General features: G+C 36.6%; 1 long non-coding RNA gene across 1 annotated transcript in view; it reads right to left on the bottom strand.

The window, feature by feature from the left end:
• Nucleotides 1–2,046: 2,046 nt before the first annotated feature.
• Nucleotides 2,047–22,248, bottom strand: part of LOC123615153 (uncharacterized) — a 73,636-nt gene continuing 53,434 nt past the window's right edge. Inside the window, exon 6 of the long non-coding RNA XR_012510744.1 lies at nucleotides 2,047–20,679. This is a non-coding gene — a long non-coding RNA (uncharacterized LOC123615153). The remainder of the gene's footprint in view (nucleotides 20,680–22,248) is intronic.

Here is a 22,248-nt window from a genome sequence, read left to right as displayed (position 1 = left end):
CCCTATAATTGGTGCCATACAGTTTTTATCTTTCTCTGTTTCACTTATTTCACTTAGCATATGTGCTCCAAGTTCATCCATGTTGTCCCAAAGGACAGTATATTTTTATTTTTTAGGACTCAATAATATTCCACTGTACATTTATGCCACATTCTTTTTACCCAGTCATCTGTCAGTGAACACTTAGGTTGTTTCCACACCTTGGCTATTGTGAATAATGAGTAATCATCTTTCAGAGCTGGGATTTAGACATAGATGATCTGTTGCACTTTGTAGAGGGGAGCTGTAATGATTCATTCTTTTAACAAATAGGATTTATTAAAAGTTTGATATATAGAATATAAAGAAGGAAATTTAAGGAAAAAGTAAATAAGGCTTGATTCTTGACCTCAAATTCCTCATCATTTAATAGCAAAAGTTAGAGGAAGTTGTTGGTGTTGTTTGAAGAAAGGATAACAACGGGGTTATCCTTTAGGTCATAGCTGGTCTCTCTTACCTTCCTCACTCTCCAGCCTTTTCCCTCAACATAACCATCTTCTTGGTTACTGTCCAGCCCCAGCCTAACTATCTGGTAGTACACCCCCAAGTAGGTGCTATTTGGTGGCTCAAACATGAGCTGAATGGCGGTTAATAATAGCATTCCATACTAGCGGTGTTTGCCATTCAATAAAGAACTTATAGGCAACAAACAACTTCCACAACTCTACAAAAATTGACTCTTATACTAGTGGGATGAGTGGTAATGTTTTGGGCAAAACATTTGCTGGAAAAATCTCATAAAGACAAGTAGTGAGGTTTGTGAAAGGTGTACTTCATAACTTCTTAAAACTGAATTTTAATTTCAGTCCTGCTCCTACCTAACTGGATGACTCAGAACATCTAGGCTTCTGTCTCAGGTTATAAATTTAGAAGCTTGGACTAAATAATATCTAAGATGTATTCCAATTTTAACATTCTGTGACTCTGAATTTTCTGACTGTGAAGCATACTTACCTGGATTATCCCGCAATATATATCTGAAAATAAATAAGCAAATCAGAGTTGGAGTTGGTTTTAGGATTTACCATTTCGAAGAATTTGTTTTATAATTTAAAAATGTGAAAACCCTGCTGTGGCCATTCATCAGTCTTCTTCAATGGACCAATAAGAACACATGGTTTGAGGATACATAGGGACAGCTCACTGTTAATTCCAGTAGCTTCTTGGGGGCATGTTATATAGTCTATGTGGCAGCTTACATGTGTGGAATATTTTAGCATTGTCCTGTACAGCTATTTTTATAAGCAATTTGATATCCCCCTTATGGTTAAATGAGGAAACAATAGAGGAACAACAACTTCAATGACTAGCATGAGGTCAATTGACAAAGTAGCAAGAACAATGGAGTCAAATGTACAGACCTGGCACATTCCACCAATAACAACAGGAAAAAATTTTATTCCTAGGTTTCATTTCATCCAACCTATGAAACCAATTTGATTTCCTGATCCATTTTGTTAAGCCCATTAAAGTTTATTATAACCATAATTACAATAAGAAAAGAAAGTATAAAACTAATCCATTTACTTGTTTTTAAATCACTTCTTTAGAAAAATCAAATTTTAAATTCTCCATGGACATTTTTAAGAGACCCACCTGAAGAATAAAAATAAAGACAATCCTCTAATTCTTTCATGCACTGAAAACTTATGTTTGAATAAAGGCTGACAAACAAAATGTATCATACGGTAGCTGAACTCCAAATCTGTAGAAAATTGTATAGGAAAAGGCTTTCCTTTAAAAATATATGCATTCAGCTGCTCAAGTATATTTAGATTGTGGTCAAGGTTCTTGAACAACCTACAATAACCGTTTTTATAAAGATAAAAAGAGAAATTTTTTATTTAAAGTTTGACTAATGCTATCATCTACATTCCCATTTCATTTTTTCTAACATAATTTTATCCTCCATTTCATACACAGTTCTTTAAAGTGAAATAACATGCAAAGCAATTTATTACGGCATATACCTCTTTACAAGTACATGTATATACATATACAGAGAGAGAAATTTGAAAAAACATTTTATTGAAGAATAGTCAGTCTACAATGTTGTGTCAATTTCTGGTGTACAGCATTGTGTTTCAGTCATACATATACCTACATAGATTTGCTTTTATAGCCTTTTTCATTATAGTTTACTACAAGATATTTAGTATAGTTCCCTGTACTCTTACGGTATGAACTTGTTGTTTATCTATTTTATATACAGTAGTTAGTATCTATAAATCTCAAACTCCCAATACAAAATATATTTTTGACAAAACTTTTCTTCTTGATAATAACTTTCCAGTTCTCTAATCTAATATGTGCTAAGTATGAAAAAGATACCTGTTTTAGTTTCCTGTTGCTGCTATAACAAGTTATCAGAAACGTAGTGAATTCAAACAAGTTTATTATCTTACATTTCTGGAGTTCAGAAGTCCAAAAATGGATCATACAGGACTAAAAGCAAGGTGTTGGGAGGTCTGTGTTAATTGTGGAGACTCTGGAGAAGTTCTCTGTTCCTTGTCTTTTCCAGTTTCTAGAAACTACCTCCATTTTTTGACTCAAGGTTCTTTCCAGCAATGTCACCCTTCTGACTCTGCTGCCCTAATCACATCTTTCTGATTCTGATCCTTCTACTTCACTCTTAGAACAATTCTTGTGATTATGTTACACCCACCCAGATAATCCAGGATAATCTTTCCATCTCAAGATCCTTAACTTAATCACATCAGTAAAGTGACATGTAAGGTAACAAATTGACAGTTTTGGGGGATTAGGACATGGACATCTTAGGGGATGGGCATTACTTTACTAATTACAACACAGCTGCCCTAGTATTTTCTATTTATTAGATGTGTTGGCAGGTAAAATTTGAACACATACAGCATTTTTAATTCATGTTAAGTGAGGCAATCTAAAAACCTTAAATATGATGATAAAGAAAATTAACATGTAAATTCTTCAGTAAGTTTTCTTTTTTACTTTTTGTGAAAAATGTCATCATTCTAGAAAGGTTACCATCCCACACAGAGTATATTGTAACCCTCTAATCTCTTAAGGTCATTGGAAAAGTACCTTGCCTATATTTACACCTTGCAGAAAAGAAGTTCTTAAAGTATTGATGTGGGATGTGTCAGCAAAGAACTAAAAAATTTAGCAGATTTTTTAAATTTGGGAAAAGCGTAATTGTACTCTGAGTTGTTAGGTGTCAGTATTCCTGTGGTTGATGTATAAATAAAAAAAATTAATTAATAGAACCTTACTGTGTGCTAACTGTTAACACTACACCCTTTGCATGCATTTTCTCATTATGTGAGATATGCACTGTTATGATTCCAATTTACCAACGTAGAAACTGAGGTTTTAGAAAAGTCAGTGCTCTTGCCCATTATTGCACAAGTGGGTACTGGCATTCCAGCTCAGGTCTGCTCACAATTAGGTGATGGGACAAGATGGTTTCAGTTACCACAAAGTTTTCATCATAAAAGGCGCTAATATTTCTGAACTGCCCTGTAGCTATTGTTTTTAATTTATCCTTCACATTACCTCTGAGAAAATTTATATTATATCTCCCATCTTTTAGAGTAAGAACCTGAGGTCTAGCAACTGTATTTCAATCAATTCTTTCATTTTTTAACTTTCTGAGTAGTAGCATATAATCATATAATTGCATGAAAATAATCAAACGTCACATCAGATCTTAATACTAGATTTAACTATGATGGATTTTTTTTAAATTTTGAAATTGGCTACTTGTTATTCTGGAAAAAGCACTGGTTTTGGAAAAAGCATGAATTGGATTTGAGTTTGTGTTTTGGAACTTTTTCTCTATGTGGAAAATAATTAATTTCCCAGAGCCTTATATTCCTTATCTTTAAAATGGGGAAAATAATACAGGCCTCATGAGATTGTTATAGAAGCTCTCAAAAAAGCTAGATTCCTTCTCTAGTGGAGTATTATTTTTCTAACATTCTCAAAAGGCAGAACTCTCCCCTTTTCTCTGATTATTTTGCCATTTATAAAGATATTCTAAAGCCTTTGGGATCAGGGATGGAGAAAACCACTTTTTTTACTTATTGTTTTGAGTAAATCATTTCCCAAATACTGTTTTGTTCTTCTTTTTTTTTTTTTTTTTTTTTTAACTATATTTTCAGTTGCACTGAGCCAGGCTGGTCGTTATTCCATTATAAATGATTCTTGAGCATTTTCACAATGAACGAATTGCAGTGGGATTCATTAGGAACCTTCAAGTTTGCCATTTTTCCTTGCATTCTTTCTTTCTGCCCTCTGTAGAGATGCCAACATACTTAATGTCATAAAAAGCCAGGATGTCTCTGATTTGTTGAGCCCAGTACTATGCAGAACATATGAAAAAACAACAATAAATAACTTTTTGAATGCAGCTTTTTACGATAGTGCAGTTTCATGTTTTAATGAACCCAAGCCGGAGTAATAAAGTCTCTTCTGACACCCACAGCCAGCAGTACCTTGACTCTCTAGGAGTCAAGCTCTGACTCAACTTTGAGACAGGAAAGACACCATTCAAAACAGTATTTTTAGAAACATTTTATCGAACTTCCAAACCCTTCTAGGCACATTTACTTCCTCTACCACTTGCTTTGTGTGGAAAAGCAATTACTCCATAGTGATAGTGCAGTCAAATCTGTAAACAGTTATTACATTTCAATTAGGGCTGCATGAAACTCTATATATTTGGTTTGCAGGGAATTAATGCAAATCTTTTTTTGATGTTTCAATTCATAAGGGGTCCAACCCAACACATTTGGCTCTTAGCAACACTCAGACTCATTCAAACATCAAAGACTATTTTTCCAGCATGAAGCATTTAGCCTGGGGTTAAATTCTCCCAAAGTATCAGTCTGTATTCAAACTCCCAATTCTTCCAGCTACACCAAAAGTTTTGCCAAGAGAAGTCAACTTAGATTGACTTTCTAGTATGAAAGAAAAAATTCTAGTAAATCTTTTGCCATAAAACCTGTATTGATCACACTCATGATCTTGGCTGAATGCCTACAAATCATTGAAACACAAACAAAATGTTTCATTTTTCTTAACAAGAATGGCAGTGAGGTGGAGGGAACAGAAGAAGGAAACCAATATTTATTAAACATCTGTGATGTTCCAGTCACTTTTCTTGGATTATCTCTTTAAATTCTTCCATCAACACTGTAAGGTAGGTATTACATACCACCATCCTCCAGATGGGAAAATTTAGATTCAGATTAAGAAACTTGCCCAGATCTGCTAGATAGATGGAGGTGCTGGGAACAAACCCAGATCTCTCTGTTTCTGAAGTCCTAGATGATTCTTATGTCTCCCCCTGTGCAGAGATTTGGAGCATATGCTTAATGTTCATTTTTCTTTTTTTCTTTTTTTTCCATTGCCCATCAGTTCTCAAAAGTGCCTTTCAGAATAGCTTGGTTTATTTGTCCATTCTTCATATTAGTAACACTGATTCTCTTTAAAAAATTTGTGTTACTCAAGGAAAAATGCAAGCAACAAAATCAAATGATGAAGGAACTATTCTCCCCACTCTCAGCATGTGTTACATATGGTGGGGCGGGGGAGGGGACAGCAAGACCTCAAGCAGAATTTGCTGAGGGGGACATCACACTTCCATCAGTTACTATGAAAGATAACATATGGACTGAACATTTATTCCAAGCAACAGATTTGTTTCTAGTTACTCTCCAGCAGTTGAATAGAAAAGAAAAAAAAAATCCTTTTAACAGTCATCTGAAAATACTCCCAAATGAGAGAAATATAGTTGATCTTTTTTCACACTGCAAAATTATATTAAAAAATAATTTTTAAAATTGAAAAAAAAAAAGTGAGTCATAATGATTTAAATGTGTTTACTAGGCTACCATCCTCATGAATCTACCTCTCTGTTGGGGATGACATGTTGCCTGTCCTCAAAAACTTAGATTCTGTTTTTTTGTAGGGGGAGGAAAGATATTATTACTGTAATAGACTTACTGCATTTTATTTTTGGTACTGTTTTTAAATTATTTATTTACTTTATTATCTCATATATAACCAGCCTTTTCAATATTATGATGAAGATAAGAATTTGTGTCACTGAATGGGGATACTTTCCTGTTTCCCATCGTCTTGTTTGTAATCAATCATTTGCTTCATGTCACCTGAGTTATTGGTTTAAATCTGGAAAGATTCATAACTTATGGTGTTGCAAAATTCTTCAGGCTGAGAAAAAAAGGCATTGTCAGGAAGCCAAAATTAAAAAGTTAAGTTTAAAATTGTTTCTACCCTCCAGGCTCCTGACATACAACACTATTAACAACATATGTCTAGGTTAGATTTTTAAACCACATGAGAGTTAAGCAGACTGAGCCTCTTTGAAATACTGTGCTTTTTGGAAATAGAAAACAAAAGAAAATGAAAGAGAAAGACTATAATTGCCTTCAAAAAACACACATATGAACTTTTCTCATGCACTCAGGCAAAGCAATCTTATAAATGGGCCCTATTCTGTTCCTGGACCTTTCTTTGTTAGCTGTCACTTCTTTGAAAGCAAAGTTGGACGTTCTTCACCTTCAAGAAGCAGTCTCTGAAAAACTCATTCCTTCTCCCTGTTAAGACTTTCTCCTTTTTTCAAATCATTGTCAGTGTGTACACGAGGGTCTATCTTGCTTTGTACTTGAGCCTTTAAATAGCTATTTATCTGACCTTCTGAGAAAAGAAATTTATTTTAGAAATTCTTTCAGTGAGGCTGATCATGGGAAAAAAGATTATAAAACGTATACCTTTATAGTCTGAAAAGACAATGCTTATCAAAACAAAGTAGGTTTAGGATGAATGTGAAATTACCAAATTTTGCTGTCAAGAGAAATAAAAGAAGTATTCTTTGAAATTGCAGTAATGGGGGAAGATAAAATTACATTTTTAAGATATAAATAAATTTAGAGTTAGAGAATCTGATGTGGATTTTTCAAGTGCTAGTGAGTATTTTGGAAATATTCCCTTATCTTGACATTGCTATTTTTCCGGGAATCCCAGCCTTCCCATGTCATACCTTTGCCTCCCTGAGACTAGATCAAGGCTCTGATACTCTGTGCTCTGCTCAGTCTTAGAAGATGTCTCAGGTTTCTAGAGCCTCAGATTTTCTCCAGCCTCATTTCATCTTACATCAGGTAAATCTTATTTAAACATTCAAAACATATAGACAACCTAACATATCCAGAATTGAACTTACGATCTTCTACCCTAAAACAGAAAAACTCAGTTTTCCGCCTTCCTGAGTATGGAGAAAACCCAGTTCTTTCTTACTATGACTTTCTTCCCTGTGAGTCTCTTTTGCCACTCACACAGAACCCTTAACTTCCAACACTTCTGGTTACCAAACATGTGGAGGTTTTTCCCTGCAACAAGCAATTCTCTGTGGTATCAGTTGGGCATCCTAAAATTTAACTCAATTCTGATACTATCTACTTGGAGATTATGTCAGATCCCACAAGTTAAGTGTTCGATCCTACAAGACTGACCCCCCCCCCCCCATATACACCTCACAGGCCCAAGTTTACCTGTGCTTCTGACCAACTGGCTACACATTGGAGGTTCCCATGACCCTCTCCTCAGATTTGATTGATTTCCTAGAGTGGCTCACAGAACCCAGGAAACACTTTTGTTTACCAGTTTATTAAATGATGTGATAAAGAATACAGATGAACCAAATGAGTTGATACTTACAGCGAGATCTAGCAAGGTCCCAAATGTAGGAGCTTCTGTTCCGTGGAGTTGGGGGTTTGGCTCTGTCTGCAGGGAGGGCCTACAAGCAGTGACATCTCAGAACCAATAAGCACAACTAGTGCTCAAGTCTTGATTTCTAAATATCATTCTCCAATAAAATAAACCAGGGCTCCTTGGAGGAAAAAAAGTAATTCTAGGGCTGGGACAGGGAAAGTTCAGGATAAGCCTGGAATATTTTGTGATACCAAAAAGTAAGAAAGTGTGAAGAAAGAGCCAGGTAGGGGTGGGGAGATCATGCCAAAAGGACATTGGCTTCACCCAAAAGAGCTTCCAGTAGCCAAAGCTGGAAAAAAAGTAAATAATGGTATTGTAAGATTATAATCCAAAACATAAAATAAATATCCATGAGCCCATGTTGATATAAATATATGATGAATTAGTAACTAAATGGCAAAGAAAGGAGAGATCTTCCTAACAGAATAATTCCAATTAACAAATATGAAAAGAATGAGAGGAATAGGAAATTGCTATTATTAAACAGCAAGATCCACTGATGACTGCTAAAGGATAAACCTTTGAAGAGAAACAGGGTATTTGTATAGCCTCATAGTATTCACTCCAAATGTTTAGTAATTACTGTGATATTAACTTACATTCACAAAATCTTTGAAACTCTTCCCTCCAGCGGGTAGAGCTTAATTTCCCTCCCATTTAAGTAGAGCCAGACTGAGTAACTCACTTTTAAGAATATAATTTGAAAAGGGATTAAAAAAAAAAAACTTTACAGTAGAAAAACCTTCTAGAAAGCACCTTAACCAAGAAATTACAGTTAACATCACCAGTAATAATAAGGCATACTGATATCATGAAAAGGGTGCATTACCTCTGTGGTACTGTTTCGCCATATCCATTACCTCAATCTAATAGTGAGAAAACATCAAACAGACCCAAATTGAGCCACATTCTACAAAATACCTGACCAGTGTTCTTTAAAAGTGTCAAGGCCGTGAAAGACTGAGAGATAGTCACAGATCAGAGGAAACTAAGGAGACAGTGGCTAAATGCAATTTGGTATCCTGGGTTGGGTTCTAGAACAAAAAAAGAACATTCATGGAAACACTAGGGACATAGGAATAAAGTCTATGGTTTAGTTAACTATATTCAGTGCATCAGTGTGGGCCTCTTAGTTTTCACAACAGCATTGTAATTATGTAAGATGTCAATATTAGGGGAAGCTGGGTAAAAAGATTAAGGGAAATTCTCTTTACTAACTTTATAACTCTTACATAAAGCTAAAATCACTTAAAATAAAACGTGTACATATATAAAATGAAGTGATACAGCAACATGCCATGTAACAGAAGGAGGCATGGCAAACTAGAAGGAGGAGGTTAGGGTCAATGAGATTTGAATACACCAAGAACAGCTTTGATAGGACTTACTGGTAGCAGGAAGGATTACCAATAAGGGTATGCTTCTCTCTGCTGGTGATCTTTTGGTTGCTGTTGTTTTGTTCCTTTGTTATTTACAATCATCAAACTATCCAGTTTCCCTTTCTGGAGACATTATTCAAGAGCCACAAACTTGGTATTTCTCCACAGAGAATTTGAGCAGAAAGAGTACAGATTTGGAGTTAAAGATTCTGGCTTCTGCTTTGCCACTTCCAGGCATGTGGTTTGAGAGAATTTCAAATGCTTCCATCCTAAGTGTTTTCATTTGTAAAACGAGGGGGTAAAGCAGATGCTGTTTCATCTTCCTGGAGCTTCCTAAATTTCAGAACTATTTTAGAAAATTAAAAGTGTCATATATGTTGCTTCCTTCGAGTGAAATGTTAGCCTTCCTAAATTCAGTTAAAAGATGTGAATGTCACAGAACAATCACTTATCAAACACAGTTCTCAGGAAACAGACATAACCACAGGCTAACCAAATACATAAATTGCATGAAGCTATCTTTGGTGGCTGCAAAACCAAACCTTTGTCTCCCTACACAGCCTCTGTTTTGTGATGCTGAGGGTCTGCATTTTATCCTATGTAATTCTTCGTGGAATTGATATTTTAAAATTGAGAAGCAATTTAGCATGTTGCATCGCCCTGCTCTATTAGCCCAGGCCATCATTAATGACACATCTTAATAGAATAATGGGCAGTTGGGCATCTTCCATTCACCCTGCCATGGATCATTTTTGGCAGCTGTGTTTTTCATTCAGCAGTCTGATTGAAACTGCTTTCCTGACAGAAGCAAAGATAGTCTTCTTTGTTCAAAATTCCCATAAAAGGCGAAATGAAAGTCTTTGCAGACAGTCTGGCGTGCCTGAATAAATTTATTTTCCTAGGCTCTTAGCCACAACAGTGAACAAACAAATGCCTTTTACCTACACTTGAAGTACACCAGAGGCTGGCACATTTATGGGATTAAATAATACCCTTTACTTTATCTTCATCCCTGTCTGTTTTAAATCATTGCCCAAACTTGCATTTTAAAATCTTTCCTTATAATTCTTAACCTTTAGCCCTGGGCTATTTGAGCAATCTCTGGCTGTGTGTGTGTTTGTCTGTGTCTGTGTGTGTACACATACACTGTCTATGATGTTGGGGGAGGAGAAATGGCTTTCTTTCTAATCCTCTTTCTTTATAGGGAACAGACCTCAAAGGGTTTCCTTTCCTAGCTTCTTAACTTCTCTTCCAAGAGTAATGATTCTAGACAGACCAAATGACTGACCAGTGATCCATCGTGTTTTTAATCATTTACAGTCTGATTCCTACACAGTGGTGCCTGATACTTGGTTTTGAAGAATGCTTTCCCGAAGAACACATTCAGCCTGGCATTTCTGAGCAATAAATTACCTTTATTTGGGGGCCCTTGACAGCCTGTATTATTTTGCCCTTGTTGAAAATAATGGATGATTTGGAACAATGCTCCCTTTTGAATTAAAATATAAAAGGTTAGAGTTTTAGAGTTCAAGATAATGAGTAGACTCTCAACAAACAGACTGGATCCAGATCTCCCTCAGAGAGGAAAGATTCGAGGGGTGAAAACATGGGGGAGAGGAGGCATAAACATAAGCATTCATACAGACACATTCCTTGTTTTTTTTTTTTTTCCAGGGCTGGGAAAATCTTTCTGTATCCTGCACTGTCCCAGATGCTCAGTCAACTGTATAGTTATAGTTATACTAACATGAGGCAGAGCAGAGCTTTGTGCAAATATTATGATCATCCCAAATCACCCAGGAGAAATCTGGTCTCCTATTTGGCTGGCGAGCCAACCTCTTTCTGTCTCCAGCCGGGCGGGAGGTGGGGAGACAGAGGGTGGGGGTGCTGCAATTTTTGGCACTGTGGAGAGATCACAAGGGAAACTGAATTTTAACTGAAAAATGCATCTGTTTACACATTCGTGCAAATTAGTCATCATAGATTAAATGATAATACTATTGTTTAAATGTTTGTAGAAGAAAGGAACAATTATCTTCATATGTAAGTGTATACTATATACTATAGGTAGTCCCAGGACAGGAAAAAAATTCCAAAATAATGATGTGATTTAGAAATAGAAATATATTTGCCATATATATATAATGTTGTAAGCAGTGATCAGGTTTCCAGGGTAAACAAAACTGATCTGAATTTCTAGTTTATTTAAACCAGAGTTTTAAAATTTAAGGTAAGAGTTAAGGTCACTGTCCAAGACACAAAACACCACATGAGTTAAGAAACAGAGACCCTCACTTTTGAGTCTGGACTCCCCTACTCACTGGTAGTGTCACTTGGGGAAAGTTTTGTGACCTGTCTGAGCCCAGTTTCCTAGTCTGTGTATTACAGGGATCAGCTAACTAGGACCTGTGAGTCAAATCTGGCTTGCCACTTATTTTGGCTTGACTTGAAAGCTAATTTTTTAGAAAATATTTTTAGGTGTTAAAATCGAAGGAAGAATAATGTTTCATGATATGTGAACACAGTATGAAATTTAAATTTCATGATCCGTAAATAAAGCTTTATTGGAACATAGCCTACTCGTTTGTTCACATATGTTCTGCTTTCTATGCTGCTTTCTCCTGACCAGGCAGAAAGTTACAACAGGGACCACTTGGCCCACGCAGCCCAAGATATTTAATATGTAGCCCTTTATAGAAAACGTTTGTCTAACCCTGCTGTGATATCTACCTTGCTATGTTTAGCACAGGGAATTAGAGTGAGGAAGCCTTGGCTAATGCTGCCCCAGAAAAGGAATATGTGGCTGTGTGTGTAGATGTCTTAAAGGCAAAAATAAAAGACAAACTGCAAAATAATCCCAACAATTGAGCATGTCTGTTCTATTTACAAGAATGCATGATATGGTGTCAGAGGGTATTTATAGAAAAATGGAAATGTTCCAATTTTGTCAATCTGGCCTAACCTAACAGAAACTGGACTATGAATTGCCAATAACCAATTCAGCACCCATTTTAATAAGAGGTAAAGTTTTGCCATAGACAATACTTTGTTAGTTTTTATATTTAGTGTTACTCTATTATTGAATATTTTGTTGTGACTCACGATGGGAATCTCTATTTAGATATATAGAAGCATGTCAAAGTGTCTGACAATGAAAAAAAGTTCTAAGGACCCTTGCATGGTCAAATAATTTGTTACTTGAGTACAGATGATGAATGAAATGCAAGGATACACTCCAGGATGGAAGTTCTTTCCTTCTCTTAACAATAATAAAAGCTAACTACATTGAGCACTTCTTCTGTTGAGTGCTATATAGAAACTCATTTTTAATTCTTCCAACATCCCTGTGAGATAAGTAGAAAACTGAGAATATGAAGAGTTAATTCCATTGATGTGGAAATCTCATAAGGAAGTAGGCCAAGGGAGAGCATGATGGCATCCTTCGGAATGTATCCCCACTTTCGGTGTAGTGACAAGGGCCCTACGATTAAGCCAGGACTCATTTCTAATGGAAACATGTGGCTCTCTCTATAAATGGGTTTCTACTGTAATTGTTATTTAAAATCAACAACCATAACAAAAATAGTACCAATACACAATTAGCATTCATGCTTACTTATTGTTTTATGGCCTACTATGTAACAGACACTGGATTAGGCCCTAGGCGCACAATGCAAAGCAAAACAAAGTCCCCATCCCATGGATCCTACATTTTAATAAGCAGAGGCAGATAATAATCAAATAAGAAAAATTAAAAATACACTAGAAAATATCAAGAAATATTTAGTTCTGTGATTGACTACACAATAAAGGCAGGGGGAAGGGCACTTTTGATTAGGTGGTCAGTTTGGAGTAGGGCAAAGACTCCTGGTTGTAACCACAGAGAGATTTAAGATTATATCTCAGGGACTTTCTCAGCTAGACAAGAACTTTGAAGAGCCTTAAAATCCTTATCCAAAAGACCCTTATGCTCAGCCCAAAACAGAGTGAAGTCTGTCTCAAAGAGATTTGTGGGTGTGGCCTTGTCTAATGGAGTCAACTACAGTAAGATTTATAAGAAAACTTTTAAGAGAATTACAACTGTGGAAGCACCTCCAGCTTTCACTGAATTGGGCAGAAATCACTTATATTGAAAATAGGTCACTGGGTTCCCAAACTTTCATGAGCAGGAAGCAGACTAAAACAGCTACTCAACCACAGGCCATTTCTAAAGAAAAAGAAGGTGACTCTCCAAGAGATATGAAGAGCCTCTTGCAGAAAGGAGAGTTGAGCTCTAATGTAGGACCGAAAACAGGTGTCCAATTGACTCCTCTGAGCTTACCTTTTGCCTGTTTTTGTTGTTGTTGTTGTTTTTACAGTTATCTAATCACAGTTGTATGTGTACAAAGGATGAAGCGAAGGGGGGCAGAGAGTCAAATAACTTATCTCTTAGTTCACAGGCCTTCAAATCAATGTAAATTATTCTTTAAAAGCTGTGACTAAAGAACTTCCCCTGAGAAGCCTCCTCCTATCCCATTCCACCAAATTAATTTAGATGATGAAATGTTCTGAACTTGAACCTGAACTTGACTCCATAGTGGGATAAGACTTTCAGAGGTCTTGGAAAAGGTAAGTTTATTCTCCATGTGGGAGAATTGCCAACTATCAGGGTCAAAAAAATTTTTAAAAATTCATCCCCCCTCCCTTCCTCCAAATTCCTGGCAACCACTAATCTTTAACTGTCTGTAAGTTTTGCTGTTTCCAGAATGTCATACAGTTGGGATCATACAGTGTATGGCCTTTTCAGACTGACTTCTTTCACTAAGTGATGTGTACCTAAGGTTCCTCAGTGTCTTTTCATGGCTTGACAGCTCATTTCTTTTTACTGATGAATAATACTCTGTTGCATGGATATATCACTTTATCCATTCATCTTCTGAAGGACATCTTGGTTGCTTCCAGTATTTTGGCAATTATGGATAAAGCTTCCATAAGCATTCATGTGCAGATTTTTATAAGGACAAAAATTGTCAACTAATTTGGGTAAATAATCTGGTAGCACAATTCCTGGATCACATGGCGAGACCAAATTTAGCTTTGTAAGAAACTGTCAAACTCGCTTCCAATGTCTCTGCTAGATATTTTTTAGGCTCTTTATCTGGAAACTTAGGTACTTTAGTTTTGGAACTTTTTATTGTATTCTTTTTTTTTTTTAAACTAATTTTTCCCCTCCTGTTATCTCTTTTGGGGAACTCTTTTTGGTCAGCCTTTGGACTTCCTGGACTGGTCTACTAAAATCTTATCTTTTTATGTCTATCGTATTTTCCATTTAATTTTGTTCTGCTTTCTATGAGAATACCTTGGTCTTATTATCTAGCTATTTGGATGAATCTTTTTTCTATATGCATATTTCTAGTTTTTACGAGCTCTATCTAGCTGACAATTTCATTTTTATAGTATTCTATTAGATGCGATGACTTATTTATCTGAGAACATAAATTATAATTTTAATTTAGTTTTCAGCCATTCTCAGCATCCCCCATTTTCTATGAGTTCCTTTTTTTCTCTTTGGTATCTTAATTTTGAGCAGGCTTTCCTCAACACCCAGGGATTTTTGCTATCTGTTCATTTTTAAGATTGAGGCATCAGAAGTTGAATTGAAGGTCTGTGTGAGAATACGATGCCTTCCAACTAAGAGCTTTCTCCTCGAGAGTGATTTATTAGGAATTCTCTCATTTTGTTTTGAGAACTCCACCCCACAACCCACCCCATTTTCCCCCTAAAATAACCCTCCAGTCTCCTGATGGTAGTGTATGCTAAGCATTATCAGGAGGCTAGCAGTTGCACAGCTCAACACGTAAACTTTTATTTAATCCTCTGTTTGCAGTTTGGCTTCTCTCTTCTGCCTTCTGCTCTACCTCCTGTCCCTGATTCCAGGGCCTCTTATTTATTTTTTTAACAGAATATATCTTCATTTATTTAAATCTTCTTTGATTTCTTCCATCAACATGTTGTAGTTTTTAGTTCACAAATCTTGTACATGTTTTGTTAGAATAATACCTAGGTAATTCATTTATCTTGGTTTCCAGTGTCCACTACTAGTATATGGAAATGCAGTTGATTTTTTATTTAAATTTTTTCCAGCTTTGTTGACATATAGTTGACAAATAACATTGTGTAATACCTGTATATATTGTGAAATGTACCATGATAAGATTAATTATCTGTCACCTCAAATAATTACCTTTTTGTGTGTATGTGTGGTGAGAACATTTAAGATCTACTCTTTTAATGACTTTCAAGTATATAATACAATATTGTTAAATATAATCACTATGGTGTACATTATATTCCCAGAACTTACTCATTTTATAAGTTTATACCCTTTGACCAACATCTCCTCATTTTCCCCACCCTCTAGCCCATTTAACTTCTCTTTCTATGAGTTTTTTTGTTTGCTTTTAGATTCCACATGTAAGTGATGGCTTACAGTATTTGTTTTTCTCTGTCTGGCTTATTTTACTTGGCATAATGCCCTTAAGTTCCATTCATGTCGCAAATGAGGGCCTCTTATTCTGATTCAGGATAAACTTGCAGTTTCTTGCCAGATGGATGAATCTATTGATTGTACACACCAGGGAAGAAGACTTTACCTACCTGTCTCTACAGAGACTTCCACCACTATCCTGATTGATTGCAGCACTATACCTTCCCTGCCTTGCTTAATAAGCTCATTCCGAGAGCCTGTCCAGGGATCTGGAGAAAGAACTAAGTACCATCCTCATTGCCTTTCTCTCCAGCCAGCGCTTGTATCCAGCTTTCTCAGCTCTACTAAGTCCACCATTCACTTTCCATTTACTGTAAATAGTTGCCATTTCAGTCTATTAGTGTCTCCTCTTGCATTCTTTTTCTTTTGTATGTTTCTACCATTTTTGATTCCTTTATTTTCACTTTAAGAAGGTTTTGGGAGGGAACCTAAATGAAAACCATGTGTTTAGTTTATGTATAATCAGAAAGCTACTGGAATCATCACAAACATACAAAATAAAAATTTAAAGAATAATATACAACCTTATTCCAGATATACCAAGAGCATATGATCACTAATCTAGACGTGCAGTTAACTTAAACAAAAGCAAAATTTGGTCTAAGCATTCATGTTACTAAACACCCCATTTCCTAAACTGTATAATTTGTATAATTCTCTCTCCCTAAAAGTGCTATAATATATAAAGGAAAAATGATTTCCTAGTTGTCTAGCATTGGCAATGTATCCTTTTCCTGTAATATCACTTACATGAGATCTTATGAAAGTCTAAGGAAGCTGAATTTAGGGATGTTGGAGCCCATACAAATCATAAAGAGGGGAAATCCTTTTTATCCTTGGCTCTCCTTGGAGCCCGAATGTATTTTCATTCAAGGGGAAATGGAAGTGAAAAGATGTACCAAAGGGCATCTTTAGATTCCTGGGCGTGCGGTGGGTCTTTCTCAATATTTTTCCAATATTAAAGATTCTTTTTAATTATCCTCCTCAATTTCCCTTTTGGGGAATTCTCCACTGTGTGCAGTGCCTACCTCTCACTAAGAATATCAAATCAATCAGATCCTCCTCTCCTCCCCTTCCTGCTTCGGGCAGGCACAGCCCAACCCAACAGTCATGGGAAGGATTATGCAGTTTATACCCTATTCATAAGGACCCCCTGTCAACAAGGTCAAGGGGGACTGAAAATCAGCTGGAATCTTCTTGCCAAGCCTGGCACCAGTGGGTTTGCCTTTACCCAGAGGGAGCGCTGTGTTTTAAATCACACAAAGACTCAGTTTGGACTAACAACAGTTGTGGTGATTCATATCTTCCTCCTGAGATTTTGCATCTAAAGATGTCCTCATATGCATCTCAGCTGTAGCGGCTGGTGGATCAGACAGATTCTGCAGCATCACTTTTTATGTGATTTCTACTGCCCAGCTCTCAGGTATTCTTGGGTCTCATCAGGTTTCTATGCCTGCCTCCCATGAGCATTGTGAAGCCCCATAACAGCTCACTAGGTGAAGATAAACTAGAGTTGGTGATTGCTTAAAACCAAGTGATACAGAGGATGTGTAAATGCATGGATGAAGTAGCATTGCCTATGGTTTTTTTGGGGGGGGCGGGGGGGGAGGTGGGGTGAGGGAAGGGTGTTGTGTGAGAGGAAAGCAGGAGGGTAGGGATATGGAGCAGAGAGGGAGGTTGATAAATTATTGAAAAATGTGAGCTCTGGTTCTTTGTAGTATTCTCTATCAAAGACTTCCTTCCCACCATCTCCCTACCTTGCCTGCCCCCACCCCAACTCTCTGAGTTACAGCCTAGTGACAAAAGTGTGAGCTCCCTAGTGTTTTGGGCATAAAGCAATTGCTTCAGTTAGTTTTATCCTGGGGATGGCTCTGTCAACATCAGTAAGAGCTGACAATAGTAATAGGAGCTTACAAGATGGTGAGAATATGAGCATAAAAGCAAAGAACAGTATTCAGCTTGAAACAAGGTCATCTGCTCTGTTGTGGGGGATGGGTGAGAAGGAGGATCTCAGAACACAGTTTTTTTTTTTTTTTCCTTTAATGATCAAGAAACCAAATATCAGTGCTCTTGTAAAAAATTGCTTTTTGGCAGAACTCAGTAAAATGAGAGTTTGCAAAGTGAAATAGAAGAAAATAATCAAAAGCCAAAGTTTTCCCCTTAAGTCTGAGGCACCGCAGGAACAGAAGAGCCTGATTAAAATGAGCCACTTTGCCAGATACATAGGTTATATTATTAATTCCAGAGCAGAGTGTTCAAAAAGGAAAAAAAAAAAAGAATTCAAATGAACACTCTTGAAAGCAGTGTGAGCTTGGTTTCTCAGGTAGTGTTACCTGTAAAGGGAAGAGCAGATAAGCAAATTCAATTTGGAAAATAATGACCCATACTATGAACTGGGGCTCATGTGACAAGCTGTTGATACAAAATATGGCAGAAGCCTGTGTCATAAAGGCTTATGCAATTGGAACCTTTCAAAATGATAGAGCACCTGCAGTTTTGTTTTGTTGGCTTTTTTTCTCCTAGTCTGTAAGCCTCACTGGACAATAACATACACCAAGAAATGTATTAAGGAAAAAATATTGTAAAGTAGATGTAACAGCTGCCTAGGCTATATGTGAGAGGATGGAAGCATAATGACTGAGGAGGTAGCGGAGAGTGAGGTGTGCACAGAAGATGGGTATATAAGGAGTCTCCCTGGTTGGCACTTCATTAACTGCAGTAGGAAGATCCCCTGGTAATTCACACAGAGGCTACGCTGAAGGTTTCTTGACATTCAGTTCACAGTAAGCCATTTGTGGTCCTGTTGATGGATATATTTGGAGTTAGCAAAGTAAATCAGTTCAGAAGGTGCTTGATAAATGCACAGGTGGACCAAGGGAGAATGGAACTGATGACCTATAACGTCCTGTGATGTATTTTGCTGAGGCACAAGTTTGAATCATGGGCTCTAGAAACCTAGAGAGTTCAGGGAGACATTTGGTACATTTTTGTTGTTCTTTACAAATCTTTAAATAAACAGCACCTCTTACCTTTTCATAAAATCAAGTTTTTGCTTCACCCATACATTTAGAGAATAAATTTAGAATGATGGAATTTCACTTTGGGATCCCTTGGAGGTAGTTAAAAGAGATAAATTGTTATCCTCCAGATTAGTTAAAACTGAGAACGGATTTTGCACCAAATTTAACAGTATGATTGTTGTTGGTCTGACTTAAAACGTTGGCTCTCTGTTCAACACAAAATGCATCTGATGGAGCAAGAAGCACCATCTGTAGAGAGATACAGAAGTATCTATCCTTCAGAGGAGCTGGAGTGGGAGCCTTACAGGGGACCCAACTGGGAGACCTGGCATTTCTACCGTGAGCCCCACATTGGGGGTCATGAAGCAAATGCTCTTATTTGCAGGTTTAATTTGCAGAGTTGTTGCTTCCCACACGAGCAGCTTCTAGTGAGCATGTTCCAGTGTTGAGCAGCTGCAAGTGGTTCGTTACTAAACACAATTAATAACTTGTCAAAACAATTGTAGGTAGGTCATCTTTGACCATGATAAAAATGCTTGGTTTTAGAGATTAGAAACAGTCCAGAAAATAAAAGACAACAGTTAGTTTTGCTGGTGGTTATGAAGGAAGATAAGATAAAAAGTGTACTATTGAATGCAGTAGTAGCTCACCTTGGGGATGTGATGAACTGCATTAATGGTGATATTAGAAATAAGAAAACAGAGTGTTATTTGTTAATTGAGAGACTTCTGTGGTCTTTGTGATTCTTTAGCATGTCAAGGGGAAATCATGGTGTAAACAAGACTTAAAGGGAATTTTTCAGCTACTTTTGGGATCTAATAGATTTTAGGTACCCTGAGGCATCAGAGTTCACAGATTTGATCTTTGCCAGTTAGCCCCTCACCTAGTATTCCAGGCAGGAGAAACAGGATTGGAGAAGCAATGTGACAGCAGAAGCAGATGTTGGAGTGATGTGGGGCTATAAGCCAAGGAGTGTGGGCAGCCTGTAGAAGCTGGCAAAGGCAAGGAAACCTCTAGAAGGAATATTTCTCTGCTGACCCATTATAAACTTTTGCCCTCCAGAGCTCTAAGTGAATAAATTAGTGTGCTTCAAGCCACTAAATTTGTGGTAATTTATTACAGCAGCAACAGGAAACTAACACTGCTATTTTCATGAGTTTTTTTTTTTTTTTTATTTGTTGGTGGAGGGCTGTTAGTGTGTGGAATAACTTTTATAATTCAGTCAGGAAACCAAATACAAATAAAATGTCAGGATGGGAGTAGTCAACCAAACCAAGAGTAGTTATCAGGGCTTCTCCATTTCTCACATAAGTTATAACAATGAACAGGAATTTGGCAATTTAAAGACCCAAAGAACCTGAGAACTAATAAAAGCAATACTGAAATAGCTGCTAAAATATTTATCAGCTGAGAAATTTGGGAAAGGCTATTAATGGTGTGTAAATATTGTGAACTCTAAGTTCTTCAAAACTTTATGATTATTTTTTACTATATACAGCTTCCGTTTATACCAGGCCAGCCATATCCCACTTAACTCCTCCAACAACTCTGGAGTTCTATTTGGTTAATATTCTCCGTCTTAACAGGGAAATTGGGGCTGAGACAGAATAAGTTATGTAATTCGGCCACACAGGTCGTAAGTGTTAAGTTCCCAGTAAAGCTCTAATTACAGCAAGTAGAAATTGTGCTTTTTAAATGTTATTCATTTCCTTGTCTTCATGGGGAAAAAAAGATATTCTTTTAATTTGGTGTGTCCCCAGCACCTAGCACAGTGACTGTTACACAAGAGACACTTAATCTGCCAGTGGAATAAAGAGATGGTACAGCTAGTGTATGGCTAATTCTTAGGTTGAAGAGAGAACAGTTCATTGGGCTTGGACCCCCTGCTACGGCATCTCATCTAGTAATCTCAAACAACGCTTTGACCTGCACTCCATGATACCTGTGGAAATATAAAAAGACCTTTGTTGAGATTATTTTTAAATGAATTACTTAATAAATAATAAAATATGTAGCTGTTTAGTTTAATATGGGCTTCTGGATTAGTCAGAAATCACTATTAAGTTAAATAACACGATAACAATGATTCCAAGAAGAAAATAAAGTGACAAAGTTTCTTTAACAATGTGGTAAGAAATTCACAGGAGTTAAGTATTTAATCGAAAACATTCAATAAAAGTAGAATTGCTCTTGAAAGCCAGGCTGCATTTTTGGTGGATTAACTGGACTGAGTCCATAAACATTTGTCTAAGCCATTATCTGGAAAATCACTTTCAACCCTAATACAATGAAAATATATTATCCATGCTAATAAGTATGTCCCATCTGTTTAAGCACTTTACAACCTACTGAAAGCCATACCTGCAGAAAGCCTCATGGCTCTGAATTCAAAAACAGTTGCAAGTTGAATGCATGTACTAGTATTACCTGATAAACAGGCCCTATAAGCTTCCTGTTAAAGGACTTCTTTGGTGCTGTGAACCAAACTTTCAAGATAAACTACCGGAATTAGCCAGGGGTGGATTTTACAAAGCTATAGACTATCTCTAGCCAGTGATAAGTGACTGCTCAGGTCTGACGATATTTTAATGTGACTGCTTCTTCTTCAAGACTGACAGCTATCTGATATGAACACCCAAAGGATAAGCAAACAGTACAACCCCAAACACAGTTTACTTATAGTGTATTTAATGCTTGAAAATTTATAACTCATCCAGTTAATCAAGGAATACAAAAACTTGAAGGTAAATGTGAAAGTTTCAGGCCAATATTTCAGCTTTAAGTCGATTTAAGTGATCAAGGTGGGCATTTTTCTCCCCATTGAATATAGAGAATGGGACAGAAATATTTCATTTTGGTGCAAACTGGAAGTAAACCAACCTGGAACTATCCAAGGAACACATTAACCAAATGATTAAGAATATTAATACAATCCAAAATAGTGAAATACTTCTGTAATATGAAAAACGTTATTCCCTTTCATAGGGAAAAATGTGGGTGAATGTGTGAATACTAGATAACTAATACATGTAGCTGGATTTTTTAAGTAATGCTTTCAGTTTACAAATTTTAATATGTTAAATGATTTTTTATAACAACTCTGTGTGGTAGGTAAATTTAGAACCATCTTCATTATAGGCTTATTGTTATTGTTCAAAGTCACAAAAACTTTAAGAGGCGAAGTAGGGACTTTTGGTTCTAAGCCTAGTGTTCATTTCTCAATCTTTGCCTCTTCAATATCGCCACCAATCCTGCCATATTTTATCAGTAGAGATTTTAAAGGGATTACCTATGATATTCCAACCAAAAATAAAGGTCTTAGTCTTAATAAGCCACAAATTCTAGAAACATTAAATATATCAGATTCAAAAACACTGTAGGCCCCTTTTGGATATATTATAAAGTTCTCTGTTAGCTGGCAGTGTTCCTCGTGGTAGAATCAAATTGAGGCCTGAGTAGTTCTCCAAAGCCAGTTAAACGGAAGAAGTAGAAGGTGACACACCGGACTCTT

This window comes from Camelus bactrianus, chromosome 12 (genome assembly GCF_048773025.1).
Source record: "Camelus bactrianus isolate YW-2024 breed Bactrian camel chromosome 12, ASM4877302v1, whole genome shotgun sequence".
NCBI lineage: Eukaryota > Metazoa > Chordata > Mammalia > Artiodactyla > Camelidae > Camelus > Camelus bactrianus.
The sequence above is the reverse complement of the archived record's forward strand: the minus strand, read 5'-3'. Positions and strand labels throughout refer to the sequence as shown.